Here is an 18,517-nt window from a genome sequence, read left to right on the forward strand (position 1 = left end):
ATCGCCCGCCCGGCGCCCCGGCGCCTCTTTTCCTCCGGCCGCCTGTGCGCCCTCCCTTCTGCCGGCGCGAGCCTGCGGAGCTGCTGCCTGCGGCTCCCCGGGGGATCCGGGAGGCTCCCGAGCCGGGGCTGGCGCGCGCCTCGGAGCGCAAACGGCTGGGGGGCTCTGTCCGTGCCTGCCCGCCCGCTCGCCCGCCAGTCTGTGCGTCTGGGTCGCTGAGAGCGTCTGAGGCTCCCGGGGAAAGCAGCGCCAGCTGGCTCCCCCAGCGCGCCGGAGCCGAGCGCCCGCCTCTCCACCGCACGGTGATTGGCGACCAGCGGCTCCAGGGCCCGTCCGAGCCCCCGGGCTGGTGCAAGGGCGTGGGATTCCTGGCTCCTGCTCTGAGGGAGGGGAAAAGGGGAGGGGACTCTGGGTAAGAGCGAGGGGAAGGAGGGACCGACAGCCAAGGGAGGGAGGGGCGCGCCCTGGGTCAGGCTTGGAAAACGTAATTGAAGCGCACGGTGGGATGAGCTGAGAAGGGGGCAGGCTCAGGTAAGTGGCGCGACTTCTTTGGCCGCCTGTGCAGACTCTGACAAGTCTTCTGGCGAGAAGGCTGGGGTATTTAACCTCCTAAACAACTCCAAAGTGCCTGTGTTATCCCTGGCTTCATCTCATTTATTTCAGACTCTGTCCTTGCAAGGTGGATGCTATTAACCCGCGATAGGAAGACTGGAAAATGGGACTCAGCTGGGTTCATGGTTGCCTAGCTACCTAAAGAGAAATCCCTTGACCTGCAAGTCGGGGGCAGCCTCGTGGGCTGGAGCCCTGAGCCTTGTCCAGTCCTGCAGCCCGCAGCGTGGAACACACCGTCAGCGGTGGCGGCTTCCCCTCACCTCACCTCTTCCCCAAGTGACCATGCTTCCAACTCCTCAAACTTGAATCCTGGCCTGGTGTCCCAGCCTCCAGCAGTCAGCCACAACAAACCCTGCTAACCATCACCGCCAACGTGGTTCCATTTGCTGGGTGGCTGTTCCTTTCATCAGTGCATTTATTTGATCCCTGCTGTTTGCAGCCATGAACAAAATATATTCTTACAGGCCAGTAGGAAACACTTGCGGAGAGATACCTCAACAATTCTAAGTACCAGAAAGACCACAAATACAATGAAGGAGAAGAGCAGTCTCTTAATTTAAAATAACTGCAGAATCGGATTTAGTTGGGTGGAGGGAGGAGGCATATGGGTCTGCACCTCTCCTGGGGCAGCATGAGGATGCTTTCTGATTGACCAACCCTTTCCACCCATCCTCCTGGGTTTTTCAACTTCTTCTTCCTTTTTTTTAATTTTTTTTTTATTGCGGTAACATCAGTTTAGAGGACCGTATAGTGCTGTAAACTATAACAGTTAGGATACAGTACGGCTACCACACCACAACCACCACTGAATGCCAGTCTCCAGGAGTGTGGGTCTGTTCTATAAGGAAAAGAAAGATTGTAAGTTACAGACCAGAGGGAGAGGCAGAAACAGCACATGGCAAGGTGGACAGGATCTTCCAGCCTGGGGGAAGCATGTAGCAAATAAGTAGTTAGTGGGAGACTGGTGTGTGTGTGTGTGGGAGAACTGTCTTCAAGAAAGAACAATGTGGATGGTGTGTGGACATGGCTGGCAGGTGCCAAGAGAAGGCAAGGACAATTAAGAAAGGTGAGTGGGACCAGGGTACAGCCGTGGAAACGGATCGCCCTAACCCAGGTGGTTAAGATGAGGCCATGTCATAGCTCAGAGCAAACAAAGCTCACATGTCAGAAGTGGCACCATTTCTGGCCAAGGGAAAGCTTTTGGGAATGGCCTCATAAGAAGAAAATTCAAGTTTAACAACCCCTGGGTCTCTCCACATCGTCTGTTTAAGCTCTTGTGGCCTCCATTTTATATCCTGTAAAATAAGACCAAACAGCACACTAAAGGGCTATCTCAAAGATGAAGTGAAAACATTTTTCTGAGAGCATTAAAAGTAAAAACAGATGACACCCTGCCTATCTGTAACTTACATCCCATGTCAAACTTCGATATGCATCAAAATCCCCTGGGATGCTGGCTTTTAGAGTGGGCCCCTGGGCTGTGAGCCCTGGGAAGTCTGGCTCTGTGGGTTTGGTGTACCGTCCAAACAGGCCTCGGTAGCCAGCACCTGTGGGTGATGCTGATACAGCTGATTTTAGTGGTTTCTGTGATTTCTGGAGACAGCTGGACACAAAAGGAAAGAGGAAATCAGGGACAGAAAGTACAAATGGTGGCCCAAATCACATCATCCTCATCCTCCTGCAACAGGCTGCCTGAAAAAGGGGTCTGGGACTGACAGCCCTGAGCTCTCATTAAGTAAGCACTAAGGAAACTGGGAGAGAGGTTGTCCCTCTTGGAGATATATTTTCATGGTCATCCATACTCTTTTTATCTCCTTCTTTGGTGATCAGAGGATCCTTGCCTGGGTCAGTGCTAGAGTCCAGAGAATAGTTTTGGTGGATGCTCTGTACTCCACTGTAGCCTTAAGCCTCAGCATCTGGGGCTGAGGGGGCTATCCTGTGCATACCCAGATGGTTAGCAGCATCTCTGCCCATCAGATGCCCACAACTGTGATGCTGCCAGATGTTCTCTGGGGAGCAACATACCTCCCTCTCTCCATGAGAACTTGGATGAACAGTCCAGACCCCAATCCCATCCTATGGCATTTTTCTCTACCAGCCTGGCACCTCAGAGCTTCTCATTCAACTGAACAAATATTTCTTGAGTGCCTCCTCCCCTTTGTGGACTGGAGGTCTCTGCATGTCGTTCATGTTCCCTGGTCTTGCAGCCCCTCCCCCACCCTTTATAGGGTAAGCCCTTCTACCCTATAGATCCCACCCTTTCATAGTTTGGTACAGAAACCAAGACCCACTTCCCATATATTCTAGATCTAGAGATCAAAACTTCCCATTTCATTCACTTCCAGATGATTCTGTCCAATTTCTTTTGTGGGGTCGCTACCTAAACACTGCAAAGCTATAGCCACCCAGATGGCCTTATGTACTAGTCCAGGAACTGGCCCTGCAATATGTGTAAACTGCCTCTAGATGGTGACAGAGAGTCATGAGCTCATGGTCCAGCCTTTTGGTTGTGAATTAAAAATTAGCACCGCATTCTAAATTGCTTGGAACTTTAAATCTTGGTTGACTGTAAAGTTATAAATCTAAGACACTATCATGAATATCTACAGCTCACAGTAATCTGTCTCAGACTGTTCAGGGTCCTGTAACAGAATGCCATAGCCTGGGTGGTTTATACAGAACAGAAATGGATTTCTCACAGTTCTGGAGGCTGGAAGTTCAAGATCACACACAGGCAGACTCAGTGTCTGGTGAGAACCTGCTTCCAGGTTTCCTGAAGCTTTCTTTTCACTGTGTCCTCACATGGCAGAAGGGGCAAGAGGCACTAATCCCATTTATGAGGGCTTTGACCTCATGACCTTTTCACCTCTCAAAGGCCCCACCTCCAAATATCACTGCACTGGCATTAGGTTTCAACAGATGAATTTGGGAGAGGGGCAGAAACATGGAGTCCATTGCATGCACCGAGTGATGCGGGGGAATCTCTGTTATGCTGTGTTCTGTCACACCGAGCCCAGAGCCTTCCACACACTCAGTGCACATCTGTAAGAAGGAAGCAGGGGAGGGAGAAGAGGAGGGAAGAAATGGGGAATTTTGAGATAGAGAGGTCACCCAGTATCACTTTTCCCTAAATACATGTCCCCCTTTTTTCTCCTTTAAAGTCAACGAAACTATTCCAGGTATTGATTTTTCTACTTTTTTCATTGGTATAAGTGTAGCCTTTTTTTCAAAATAATGCCTCAGATCATGTACCGCCTCTTGGCCAGAGAAAGTCAATGATGGTGACCCCTGTTATTGATTCACGTTTCCCTGAGTCTCTGCTCCACCACGGTACAATTTTCTGTGGAAATGAAGACATACGCAGTCCCTTCCCCTTCACTCTCTGCGCTGTCATTGACCCTTTTTATCTCCTCTCCTTTCCAGGCAGAGGGTAGAGGGACACTGCTCTTCTTGGACATTTTAAGGCCGCATTAAATACTTCCTCCAAATTTATTTAACAAATACCTGACAGTTTCCTGCAGAAGGTATTTTCATGTCCAAAGATAAAGATGTCCAAAGTCACGCTTTCAAACCTAGAACAGGTTCAAAGAGAAACTATAAACAAGGCTGAACTTATTCAACACAGCAGCTGAAAAGGCAAGTGATGGAAAGGATTTACCTCCTTTCCTCCCAGAGAAGGAAGGATTGCCTCTGGCCAGAGTCTCAAAAATGGGGTACAGTTGGCAACACCGTCACAGTTCTGAAAACAGTAGGGAGGGGCAGAGAGAGGAGCAGAGGATGGATGACAGAGAAGCAGATTCAAAGTCTCTCTACCCTGATTCAAAGTATCTCTATCATCTTTATAGAAAGATGTTTACCACACAAACCATGACATGCAACAGCGTTGCGTATTTATTAGTGATACTACAGGAAGCAGGACTTCAGGTGTAACACCCGGCTTTGGGAATAGGTTACCATACAATGATGCGGGAACTACCAACTGTTCTCTCTCCTGGTATCACCGTTTGTCTCTTGTTGCACACTCTTGGGATTTTAGCATCGATTTCTTTCCTTTGGATCTACGCTAGCCTTACCTATTGGTTTGATGAGTTTTCCCCACTTCTTCTCCGCTTCCCTCCCATGCTCCCCCTCTGGCTACCTGTCCTGCTTCCCTGTTTTATTTTTAGTCCTTTTCCCAGCTCTGTTCTCAACAGTAGTTTCTTTGCCCAAGGCTAATAGGCAGTATGAGAACTAGACTACTTCCACAGCAAGTTCAAGGCCAAGTTCTGAGTTCTGTGCACAGTGAAATATATGCTTTGTAGATGCTCTGGGAAACAGCAGGGCTGCCTTAGAAAGGGAAAGAAGATTGGTTGACACCAAGTCTTCTCTCTTCACACCTGGACTTAGACATCTAACCCAGGAATTCCCAAACTCACATCCCTAACACCAGCCAGTCTGCCCTCAGCCCTGGAGCAGTCAGAGCTGGGAACTGCTGCTAACCAAAACCACCTGGGTAACTGTTAGCAGTACTTTCTAACATTCATCCTGACGAATATTCCAATGCAGTGGGTCTGGGATGAGGCCCAGACATCTGTGTTTTAACCCACACCTGGGGGTTTGTGATGTAACTAAATCTATTACAAAGGTGTCATTATGCCCGCCCCCCCCAGTCTTTACACCTCCATGTGGATGGAGTGGGGACTTCCCAGCTCCTAGGTTTAAATCCTATTCATAAAGAAGCAAAGTGTAATAGAAACAATAAAGGGCAGGCTGGAACTGAACCCTTGATTTAGTGATGAGCTATAAGCCTTGATATCTGTTGTTTGTTAGATTTGAGTTGGGGGAGAAAGGGGGTGAGTGACCTTCTAAATATTTCCATGACCCTTCTTCTGGCTCAAGCTTTGATTTTGACCTCACCAAACATATAGTAATACTTCCTTTTTGGCAAATATTATTGGCCCAAGAGATGGGTGGGACCTGGACACAAGCTGAACTTTGAGAATCAGTCACTGGTGGGGCCTCCCTGGTGGCGCAGGGGGTTAAGACACAATCTATGAAGTTATCTGGAGTCACTGCAGCACGAGTTCGATCCCCGGCCAGGGAGCTACCCACATGGCGCAGCAGACCTCTCCTGATGCGCCCACTGCTCCCCTCAGCAGTCTATTTCAGTCAATCTGCCTGTTTTGCTTCCCACTCTGTCTCTGGTGTATCTTCTCACCCCCCACACCTCTGGCCTGTACCCCAGGTCTTGTATGCATAAATAAATCTTTTATTAAAAAAAAAAAAAGACTCAGTCACTGGTTCTTGGGAGGATGAAACATCTCTCAGCTGTGCCTGTCACAATACAGGAGCGGAGCCTGCACTTGTCAGCAGTCGTTCGGAGCTGCATCAAGGAAATCCATGGAGAAATAGCACAGAAGTGGAAAAAACACAGGTTCCAGTGTGAAGCCAGGGCACTCATCTGTTATTCCTTGAAATCACTACCTCTTAATCCAAGAAACCGCTCTCTCTCTCTCTTCCCTTTAAGTTGCTCTGTGTTGGATTATCGTCACTGTCAAGGAAAATAGTCCTTTTGCTATGTGACCTTGAACACCAAAGTATTAATCAAACGCAGCAAGAACAATCCCTGTTTCAATCTTTTTATTTTCATGAGGGTTGAGTCAAGCAACCTGTATAAAATGTCTGATGCCAAACCACCAGGGTGCAATAAATGGTAGCTGTTCTCCTTGTTTGGGGATCTTATTGGTGTAGCCACCCCACTTCCTGAGGCTGTGAACTCTGGCCTAGACATGATGCCATCTGGAATATTTTTTTTACCCACACTCCAGCAGGACCCTGATATTTCCCATGTGGTTCACAGGACTGCACTTCCCGACACAGTGCCCAGTGTGTATGGGAAAGGTTCTCCCTTCTTCCAGGCACAGAAATGCCCCCAAACTAGGAATTGAATAAATTAGGATAAAAATGCCCCTTCTGGGCTGATGCTGCCTTTGGGGGGGCAGGATGTAGAGCCCTAGGCCCTATTGGCTTTCTTTTCAACTCATGCCAAGACAGGGCCTGGCCATTTCCTGCGCCCAGCCTGGGGTACAGTCTCCTCCTTGACATCATCTTGGATTGGGTAACTGACTTAGAGCAAAGATTCATCCCACCTAGGGCGATGCACAGATTTACAATTTCTAAATTGCCAATTTCATCATTTCCCCCCGAACCCACTATCCTGTGAGTTAGCACGATCTTGGAGCAATGAAGGCAAAGGACACACATTATGTCCATCATCACTCACCCTTCACTACTTCTGCACCTCTGCCCCAAAGTGAGACACCCGAGGGCCATTTCATAATCGTGAAAAGACAATAAAGCTATTAAAAAGTAAATACAGAGAAACAGAAAGATGTTGACCCTGCTCCTTTCACTCAAAGAGAACCATGAAAAGTATTTGAGAGAGAGCCCTTGGCAGTGTTTATCTTTAAAGAGTTGTAGTATTTGAAACAGTCACGACTGTCTCCTCAAAACCCTTTCATCTGCTGAGCTTCCAAGCCTTTCCTCTGTCCTGGTGTTTCTCCCATTTTTTCTGGTTCAGCTTACTCATCAATAATTTCCCTGCTCTTTTCATGGCCCTTAAATATCGGTGCTCCCAGACTCCTGTGCTTGTTCCTTATCTTTTCTCATAAGATAATCTCCATCCCCATGCATTCAGATCCCAAGTACCGGCAGATGACTCCCAGATCAGTTTTTCCTGCCTCAAAACCATCAGCCATTTGCGGTCTGCCTTCATCTGCACAGAATCCCAAGTTTGGGGCCACCCCTGAATGTGGAAGGTGAAGGGGGGACAGCATATTGGTCAGCATATCTGGAAGAAAGGCAACGCATGCTGCCGAGACAGGCCCTCATGCCACCTCCTTGGCCAGCCCCACTTTGGGACCTTGTTACTATCCTGGCCTGCAAGGAACAAATCCCATGACTGCAGAGGGGACAGCAGCTGCCTGTGAACTGGCTGCAGCTGTTTTTGTCTTCATTACCTCCCTCCCTCCCCAGCTTGTCCTCACTTGTGTTCCTTCCCTCGGCCTCTGTGGTCTTTCTTTTTCTCCTTACCTTCCTCACTAACTTGTATGTTTTTGTTGTTCAGATAAGGCAAAGCCCCTTGAGGCTTGCTCCATGTGAGCCCCACTACTGCTCAGCTCAGCTGACAGTCTCAACCTGGGTGTGTGTGCTGAGTTCCACCCCCAGAGAATCTGAGCGAAGGGTTCTGATGGCACATCTTGATGATGGTGAAAGCCTTCTGCCTCCAGGAGAATCTGCAGTCAGTTGAGAACCAACCACTGTCTAGAGTGTCCATCACAGAGCGAGGAGAGCTGGTTAGCCATGCAGTCTCAGCACTGTCCCCCACCTGCTGAGTGAGCCTCTGCAAGGTCCCCATGAAAGCTGCAGAAATCCTGCTGTGGAGTCAAATGTACAGAATTTAGACACTCAGGGAGTCTCCTGCCCTCCAAAGCTTCAGTCGCCCCTTCTACAAGATGAGGATAATAGTAACTCTCACCGGGAGGTAGGGAGGAATAAAAGGGATCAACACGTTAAGTGTTAGATTAAGTAACTTCATAGGAGTAGCCTCATTATCATTCTCTCTGCCCCCCTATTTCTCTCCCCTCCTTCATCCCTCTGCCCGCTATGATTGGTTAGACAGAGCACTACACTCGGTTATCCTGGGAATCACACCCTTGCTGATGCCATAGTCACATCCAAATTAAACATGACTAGTTTTAAGTATGCAAAGAGGTCCCAGTTCCCGATCTCCATCCCTCAAAACCCCCACCAGGATCTGCCCTTCTCCACATGCCATCACCTCCCCACTGAGCGCTGTATGGAGCCTGCACCCCCATTGCACAGGCCATTTGCTTCCAGAAGCTATGCAGTGACTAGAGACCAGGGTCCCTTCCACACTGGCAGGCACAATTTCAAGAGGCAGATCATTTAAAACCAATTATTGGAACCCCGCTGGCTTTTGCAAGGAATTAATGTAAGGACTCCAAGGTGGCAGAGGGATCAGAGCAGAAGGGCTGGGAGGGATATGTTTTATTTTTCAAGCAGTCTGGGATCTATTTGGAGGGGTCCAAAACATCAGGGGTGGTGTCCAGACTGAAACCTAATACTTTCTATTGCTCTCTTGCTGTAGAGTTCTAGCATCTCCCGTGATCGGATGCAGTCTCTGCAAAGCTAGCATTGAGCAGGAACATAATAACAACCTTGGGACATGAGAGCCGCTGGTGCCTGCCCAGCAGCACTGGATGTTTTTATGTGCATTGCATTAAGAGCTTCCATCTCTCCGGACAAAGGGGGGAAGCGCTTCCATGGTGGGTGGCCCCAATTAAACCCCGAGCCTACTGAGTTTCCGCCCAGGCTGCCTGGAAGACAGCCAGCGCTGATTAGAAAGCAGGTACCTTAAATGGCCCTGCGCGGCCATAATGAAAAAGGCCTGGAAAACGGCGAAATGACACAGAGGAAAATCATTACAATTGAAATTCTGCCCCTAGCCCCTCCACCTCATGCCTAAAAACCCCCACTTTTTCCGAATTACCTAAATATCATTTTGCCCATTGCGTTCACAGTCCAGTAAATGAACGATCTCTCAGAAGAAGACACTTTGACCATCCTGCTTTAGTGATAAAACGCAGTTTGGGTTAAAAGCACCTGAAGAGAATGCAGACAAAATCAAAACAAACCTCTCCTTTGCAAAAGCAAATAAATAGCTCCATATACGATAGGGCTGACAAGAAAGTGTAATTGGTTTGCAGTTATTGTTAGATTTAAAAATAGTATAATAATAAACATCTGTCTTTGTATAATGATAAAACCAACAGCTCTTTTTGAAAATCTTGAAAATAAAGAAAAGGATAATGAGAGAATAAGAATGAAGCATCATCCACCCTTCATAGGTGACCAAGGAAACAGGTCTCTTCCTTCAGCTGTTCTACGCAGCTGAGATTACACTGTATACAGCAGGTGCTCAAATCACCTCCTTTACATCAATGTTTCATTTAACGTTGCCATTTCTGAGAACCTGTCCAAGATGTTAAGTGAGGACTTACTGCAATGTTGGGTGCTGCTATGTTTGACTAGTATAATATATAGAATATGCGGCAGCGATTAAAATTCCTTGCGCCATCATTATTGTTAATAGCTGGGACATAATCCATCAAAGGCGCGTGATGGAACACACTTAGCAAAAATTTGGAAGCTCCTTTGTTGGTTGACAGTTGAGCTATAACAAATAATAGCTTTGCAGGACCATCTGCACTGCTGCCCCCACAATGGGGAAAGGAGGTGGGGCCTAGCTTTCCTTGAGTTACTCTGAACATCTTACCAGGGAACATTCTATAGAGTAACACAATGAGGGGGTTATTAGGAATCCCCTTGAACAGAACAACTGGGGTTCATGGATAGGTGAGGTCACTAGTCAAGGTCACAAAGCTAGTGAAGCATGAAGACCCAAGTCTCTCAGTTTCTGCCTTCATTTTTTCCCCCTCCAAACTATATTTAAGTAAGTTTACATCTTGGTCTCTAATTTGGGATTATTGGTTTAAACCTCTACAAATGAATATTTCCACGCCCGGTCCATTGGCAGTGGCCCAACAGTCCCCACATGCACCATTGGGCCCCTTCCCTCCCCTAATCCCACCACACCACACTCTCCTTCTGGATGCCTTAGTTTTGCAGTCATATGTTGAGAGTTTGTTATTGGTTTTGGTTTTGACTGATCCTTTATTATGTTTCTCTATAGACCACATATAAGTGAGAACATGCAATATATGTCTTTCTCCTTCTGATTTATTTCACTTAGCATTATCTCCTTTAGTTGTATCTATGTTGTCACAGATGGCCAGAGGTCATCCTTTTTTATAGCTGAGTAGTATTCCATTGCATATGTGTGTGTGTGTGTGTGTATATATATATATATATATATATATATATATATATCTCCACTTTTTTCTGATCCACTTCTCTGTCCTTGGTTACTTATCTGTCTTCATCCATAATCCTCATCAATTTGTCAACACAAAGCAGTGTAATCAAAAGAGCATGATTTTGGAGGTCAAATTTTTTAATCTTCTTCTTATACTTTGCAACAGTTAGCTATCCAATGAATATAAGTCACAAAAATACCATTCATTCAACTTTATATTTCACAGGTGTTATCACTCACACACCTGATGGTTGCACCCACACCACATTTCATTTACAAGGCCACACTTTTCCCAAGAGCCACAATTTCTAATTCAGTTTTACAAATGAGGGATATTTCAGTTTTTGTCGATAAAGTAGAACCAAGAAAACTAAAGCATGAGGCATACATATATCTCAGAATAGTAGAGAGAGACTGTAAAAATGAATAGTAACAACAATGATAAAAGTTACTGTCACTAATTGACTGCTTATTTGGTACTCGGCCAAGCATTGCGAACATTCAAAGAAAATAAGCATCAAAGTACTTGCAAAATAGTTTCCTAATCTGGAAAATGAAAGTAAGAATGTCTAATGAACAAAGAAGCTGATTATCAGCTAACATAATTTGGATAGGTGACAGTGTTAGAGTTTGGAAGTGGGTCTGCCTTTCCAGAAACACACCCAAGATCCATCTCACCATATTTTATGGAATGATTATTCAACCAATGGGTACGTCCCCCCTCCACACACACACGCCCCAATCATGCCAGCAGTCATCTCACATTCCAGGGTATCATAATGTTGTCAGAGAAACCTCCTGTACCTCTGAAACCCACCTACAGATGTCTCTACAGTTGTCCCTAAAGGCTTGACCAGGCAAGATTCAGCTGGGAATGAGCAGTGTTCAGAATTCATCCCTAACTTTCAGATTTACACCCAAAAGGACCTTTATTGTTCACATGGGCTATTGCTGGGTTATCAGAATTTTCACCCAGGTGAGCCACAGGCCTGACCCAAGACATCTTTTATATGTTTCAGTCACGGGGGGAAGTAGTAGAGCAAACGCAAGGCATGGAAGAGGGAGGAGGAAACTTAGGAGGACAAACATGTAGAACAAAAACCAAAGACAGTAGATATCCAGTGAAGGTAATAATGTAAAGACAAATAAGTCATTTAACAGATGCAAAGATAGGGACCAGTGTATGAAAAGGAATCATCAGAGAGTAAAAATTGGTACATGTAGCTATCAACTCCTTTGACCCTTACAGCACCCCTGAGATAGGGAATAGAAAAAAGCAATTGATAAACTCTCAACTAGGTCACAGACAACAGGCTTTTTGAACTTACTTCCTCCATATTTATATAATTCAGATGACAATGGGGTGAATTCAACCTGTCCCTTCCAATGTGAGCCCAGCGGGGATGATCCCTTACTGGAAGTCTAATGGCCTTGTCAGAATTTGAGAGACTTCCAGACATTCTCTTTCTCACCTTTCCCCAGGCTCCCTCTGACCTCTCAAGGTCATTGTTCTCACATCTTCTGCTAGAACTCAGACTCTTTAGCTGGTCCCAACCTACTGAAGAAAGTCATTCATGTGTGTAACATTTCTTAGTAGAGTTTGGGCAGTAAATGTTGTTGTCATCATGGTAAGATACTATATTAGTTATGGATCTCCAGAAAAACAGAACCATAGAACCAAAAAAGAGATTATGTGTGTGTGTGTGTGTGTGTGTGTATCAGACCCCCCAAAATAAGTAGGTCTGGAGACTCTCTAGGAGAAAGAATTCACTAGAGAGTTTCAGGTGAACCAGAAAAGGCTTTATTATTCTCATGCATAAGGGAACCAATGTCAGAAAAGATAATTTTGCCTGGCTCTTTGGGGGAAGTTAGGGGGACAATTGAAAGGACAGGTCCATGTGCTAGAGTGGAAGAGAGCAGTGTCATAGCTAGTTCTGGGTTGGGTTACATCCAGGCATGCACATACAGGGTACATATCAACTGAGCTAGGGGGACAATTGAAAGGACAGGTCCATGTGCTAGAGTGGAAGAGAGCAGTGTCATAGCTAGTTCTGGGTTGGGTTACATCCAGGCATGCACATACAGGGTACATATCAACTGAGCATGCAGGAGGATCGCCCTTCCCCATTCAGGAAATTGTAAGATAATTATTAGTAATCATCAGTCAGGATCAAATGCCTTTGTCTCATACGGCACCTTTGGTCAGCCTGGTGGGCTGAAGTGTTTGAATAAAACGTTGGGACAGGGCTCACTAGTCCGTGATTTAGTCTACCTGGGCAAATAGGACATGGGGCAACTCTTATCCTACCGGATTGCAATTTCTTTTACATAGGGTGTCTCAGTTATAAGGGGTTGGCTCAATCAATTATGGAGGCTGAGAAGTCCCATGCTCTGCTATTTCTAAGCTGGAGGTCCAAAAGAGCTATGGTTCTAGTTCAAGTTCAAGATCCAGTCTGAGCCAGGAGAATCATGAGAGCCAGAGAGGCCACTGGTATAAGCCTCTGTCTCACACTGAAGGCCTGGGAACCAGAGGTGCCAATGTCAAGTACAGGAGAAGCTGTGCTCTCAGCTCAAGCAGAGAGAAGGAAACATCCTTTCTTCCCACCTTTTGGATTTTTCCCGCTCTTCAGCCCTTCAGGGGCTGGATAATACTCACAGGCATTTCAAGGGCCACCAGCTTTGCTTTACTCAATCTACCCATTCAAATGCTAATCTCTTCCCCAAATAATCTCACAGACACACCCAGAAATAATGTTTCCCCAGTTATCTGGGAATCCCTTAGAAGAGGTCAAGTTGACACATTAAACAATTAGCCATCACAAGTATACATAACATAAAATTTATCATTTTAACCAGCTGAAAGTGTACAATTCAGTAGCACTTAAGTGAATCCATGATGTTGTACAAACCACCACCACGGGTCTACACTGAATTAAAGTGATATCAGATCGCCCTTTCTTACAAGTCATTTGGCCACCCACTAAGTAGCTAGAGGTCTCTACCTTCCCAAAGACTCCTCTTTCTTGTGTTTTATGCAGAACAATTTAGCCTCTACCCCTCTTTTCAGTACCAGGACTACCTTAGCATATCAAGTAACTCATTAATGTGCTCTGCAGAAATAAAAATCATTCCTTGCTAGCCTCACTCTTCAGTATAGCAGAACAAGTAACAGCAGCTCTAATGTTCCAGACCCCCTTTCGGCTTACTGAATCTCCAGGAGTGAAGAGCAGCTGGAAAGAGACTGATCTCCTCAGGCAGGAAGAGTTGCCATCTCCCTCAGGAGGCAAAGTGTTAATCATCAGTGTAGACTTAAGAAAAAAAAACTTGTTGTTGTCAATTCCTAAAACATAAAAACGAGAATACACTCTCTCCACCATGGATCTGGGGAGAGAAACCAAACAGTTCCCATCATGAGTTCAGATTGAACTAATGGACCCATTAATAATGGTTAATCTAAAGGTCATAGTTGGCATGAACCTGAGCTCAGATTTCTTCATGGAAGTCTTTGGGGGGGGGGGGGAGTCTCAATCCCTCCAAAATGGACTGATGACCCCTCTCTATGTTCTTGGAAGATTCCATGTTTCCCTCTGTCATAGAACATGGAAAATTAGGCCCAAAATTAAAATAAAATGGATGATTTCCTGATTGGACTTGGGACTTCTGAAATCTAGGGACTCTTCATTCTATCTTAAATGGTGTTTCTTATTGGGGGACATTCCTTATACCAAGGGGACATGTGGCAATATCTGGACACATTCTGGTTGTCATGTCAGGGATAGGACTTGCTATTGGCATTTAGCATAGAGAGAACAAGGATGCTGCTAAACATTATACAGTGCACAGAACAGAACTTTCAACAACAGTTTTCCAGTCTAAAATGTCAATAGTGGGTCTCCCTGGTGATGTAAGGGGTTAAGATACAACCTATGAACTATCCACAGCCACCTTAACATGAGTTCGATCCCCGGCCAGGGAGATACACACATGGCACAGCAGATCTCTCCTGACTTGCCCACTGTTCCCCTCAGCAGTGTATTTCAGTGAATCTACATGTTCTGTTCCCCACTCTGTCTCTGGTGAATGCTTTTACCCCATGCACCTCTGGCCTGTACCCCAGTCCTTGTATGCATAAATAAATAAATCTTTGAAAAAATAAAATAAGGGCCTCCCTGGTGGCACAAGGGGTTAAGAACTATACTATGAAGCAATCTGAAGCCTCTGTAGCACGGGTTTGATCCCCAGCCCGCCAGGGAGCAACCCACATGGCGAAGCAGACCCCTCCTGGCTCGCCCGCTGCTCCCCTCAGCAGTGTATTTCAGTCAGTCTGCGTGTTCTGTTCCCCACTCTGTCTCTGGTGGATCCTCTCACCCCCTGCATCTCTAGTCTATACACCAGCTTTTGTATGCATAAATAAATAAATCTTTAAAATAAAAAAATGTCAATAGTGCCAAGATTGAGAAACACTATGTACCTATGTACATAGTGTACCTGTGCATAGGTACACTATGTACCTGTTTCCTTACCATAACTCTTCTGTGGATAGTGACAGCGAATACCCAATGAGCATTAAAGGGTACAGGGAGTTATGCTAACTCTTCACATATACAGTATTATCTTACATATCTTCACAATAGCTCTGTAATCGATATTACCATCTCTTCTTGCCTCTCTTCCTCTGTAAATCAATGATACCTTGGAAATCCAGAGAGGCTGAATAATTTTCCTAAGACAACTCAGCATCTGACTTACATTTTCTGATTCATAACTACTGCACACATTTGCCTATCAGCTAAAAAGCAATTTGTAACCACAGTATCTACATCACAGGGCTTATATAGAGATATTTAAATTATTTCATTTTGTGCAATTAATGATATCACCATAGAGTAAGTTTTTAGGCTAGAAGCTTGAGAATTAATGACCTCTGCTATGGCGGGTGGTTTGAGTTAAAAGACAGGCAGTCTAAGAAGACACCATGATTACAGAGGACGTTGAATGACAAATTATTTGCTGGGACGTTAAAGGTTTCTTGAAGACCTTCTCAGTGTGTGACTGAGTGCATCATGGGCTGGGGACAAGGGGTTTTATTAGATGGCAGAAAACAGAGTCCTGAATGATGATGACGATGATGAGAGTGTAGACAGACAAAAGAAACATCTTCACAGCTCAGAATCCCAGTCATGTCTTTTCTGTAAATATTTCTTCACATGGGTAAAAAATGCTGTTCTCTCCTATTTCACCAGGATTTTCTGAGAAGAGGCAGTTATGCAAGGATCTTGGGGGTAATATCTGTGAGAAAAGTGGGGGAACCATGAAGGCTAGGAAGCCCATCAGACTGTGGTGTGGGTCTGAGCCCCAGTGAAGGAGAGCAGGAAGGATAGTTGAGTGCAAATATCTCTTAAACTTCTGTGCAGTCAAAGAAAGCCATTAAAGAGGCCTCAAGTCAAAGCCAGCCATCAAAGGAGAGGTCTCCTGTCTCCTGGGAATGGCTTGACTTTGTTTTGCTGCTGTGCTTAATAACGTGGTCTTGGCACAATGTGGCACAGAAACCAGGCCCTTAGTCAATTAATTTCCCTTCAGGTTGTTGGATATTTGCAAGGGCTGTTACCACAGCCACCACACTAAGAACTTTTTTTTTTTACATCATTTTTCATTTTTGCACAATGTATGCATTTTCATCTTGGTTATACTCCCCATATAATTCCCACCCACCCCTTGTTTTGATCCTATTCCCTCCTCCCCGCCCCCGTAGTGTGTCTTTGGTTTATAGTTGCTTGTTGATTTGGATTTTTACTTTATTATAATTAGTCTTTTTCCTGGTCCCTTATTTAGGTTTTCTAAATTCCTGCTATGAGTGACACCATCCAGTATTTTATAGCAGCACTATTTACAATAGCTAAGCTATGGAAACAACCCAAATGCCCAAAAATAGGTGACTGGATCAAAAAGATGTGGTATATATATGCAATGGAATATTACTCAGCAATCAAAAAGATAAACTCATGCAATTTGCAGCAACATGGATGGAGCTGGAAGGGATCACACTAAGCACTTTCAACTGTTTCAGTAAGATACACATAAATTTTGTGCCTTCAATTTACCTAGCTCCGCATGTACACAAACACATGCCCTCTGGGGAAACAGCCTGTTACCTGCCTGCCCTATAAATTTCACTTGACATCCATTGGCACTACTACCTCAAGACCAGTGAGCTCATCTACTAGCAGGACATGTCCAAAATGCCCCCTCTCTCTGTACAGTTGATCTTCTTCCACCCCAACCCTTTCTCCCCTTCCCCAAGTCCTATTATTTTGCTTTGTTTCATATTAAAACCTGAATCTCAGCTTCAATTGTCTGGTGCTCCTGTTTCTTTCTGTAGCCAATAAACTATAAACACTGTAATCATGTGCAAACAATACCTCTCTGAGGTGAGCCCCAAGCAAAGCAGGCAATGCAATCGTCATTCCTGTCCTCCGGGTCTTGTCAGTCCGCCCTGGGGCAGCCCAGATGATGTGAGCTGGGAGCCTGAGCTCCTGGACCCCAGCCAGCCAGCTGGGAGTCCTCTAGTGGAACCTGAAATAGTAATCAACCAGGGCAGATGGAGGTGCAGGATCCTACCTAAGTGCTCTGTAGGTGGCCGCAGGGCACTTGACTCTGATCCAAGAGAGGCACCTGGCTCCATGCTGGCATGAAGCCAGTGGAGAGGGTAGGCGTGCTGTGAATGACAGTGTCTGGACCGAGTTCATGCTTTATTGTTGTGTGTCTCTTTAAAACTAATTCCTCAGTGAAAGATATTTGAAACCCAGGCCTCCCCAATTTATTTTCAGTTGCAGGCACTTGTCCCTGTTGGGAACCAAGAGTCTTGCTAGTAAGCAAAGATCTGCTGGAAATTGAATCTCTGAGCAATGCCAGGCATGGTTGAAATATGGAAGTTTCTTCCATGTCTAGAAATGAGAGAGGAAACCCTGTCTTTCTCCCATGGCATCCCAGGCTGTGTCCAGCACAGTAAGCGAAGAAGACATGATTCTAGGGTGGGAAACAGAATGCTTTTAACAAGCATTATAACAATTCTGATCATCACTAAAATTTGAAAATCCTGCTTGAGAGATAGAGATTTTTTTTCACCAGTAACTAAAACACAAGACGGTTTGTTTATACAATACCCCTAGGATGCTTTATCACCATGTATTAGTTCAAATATCTATTGAAATACTGCTATGTGGTAAGGCTCTGTGAAAGGCAGAGGAGAGCATGATGGTAAATCAAGAGACCTGGTCCTGTCCTCACAAGCCTGACCTCTAGTTAAGAGAATGGCATGCCTAATGAAATTAACACACACAGAAGTGTATAAGCACAAAGATTTTGGGTGCTTTGAATAAAATGTACAGACCTGACCCAATCTTGAGTCAAGACATAAGGGAGACATAGACATTCTGGTGGCAAACTTTGGAATGGAGATTGCTTCTCAGGCAAAAGAAATAACACACGTCAGTATATCTTGCCTCTGGATGAAGGTGGCTTACTCAAGGACCCAGCAGAAGATCACGGGGGCTTCAGCAGAGTCGGACAGCAGAAAATTGTGAGACAGGATGTGTAAAAGAGAGTTGGATCCATGCTAAAATGTTGGTCTGTATAAAAGTCATAGCACCCACTGAAAAGTAGGACGGCAATATGGAGTCACAAGAGCAGATTGGAGAAAACCCACTTGAGTTGACATGTGGAGATTGGGGTGGGAGAGGAACAGAGGTGGCAAGTATAATTAGGAAGGCATTGCAGCTGTCTGGGTCGGAGATGAGGAAGGGAGACCAGGGTGGTGCAGGAAGACAGACAGGGAAGGTTACTTTTGAGGAGTGTCTGTCACAAGTGCCGGAGAAGCATGTCAGGCACAGATGCTGCTCCTGATTTGCACAGCTAAAGCAATGGGGATACTGTTCAAAGAAGTAACATTGCTGAAAAGCCTCGGGTTTG

This window comes from Talpa europaea (genome assembly GCF_964194135.1).
Source record: "Talpa europaea genome assembly, chromosome: 16".
Taxonomy (NCBI): domain Eukaryota; kingdom Metazoa; phylum Chordata; class Mammalia; order Eulipotyphla; family Talpidae; genus Talpa; species Talpa europaea.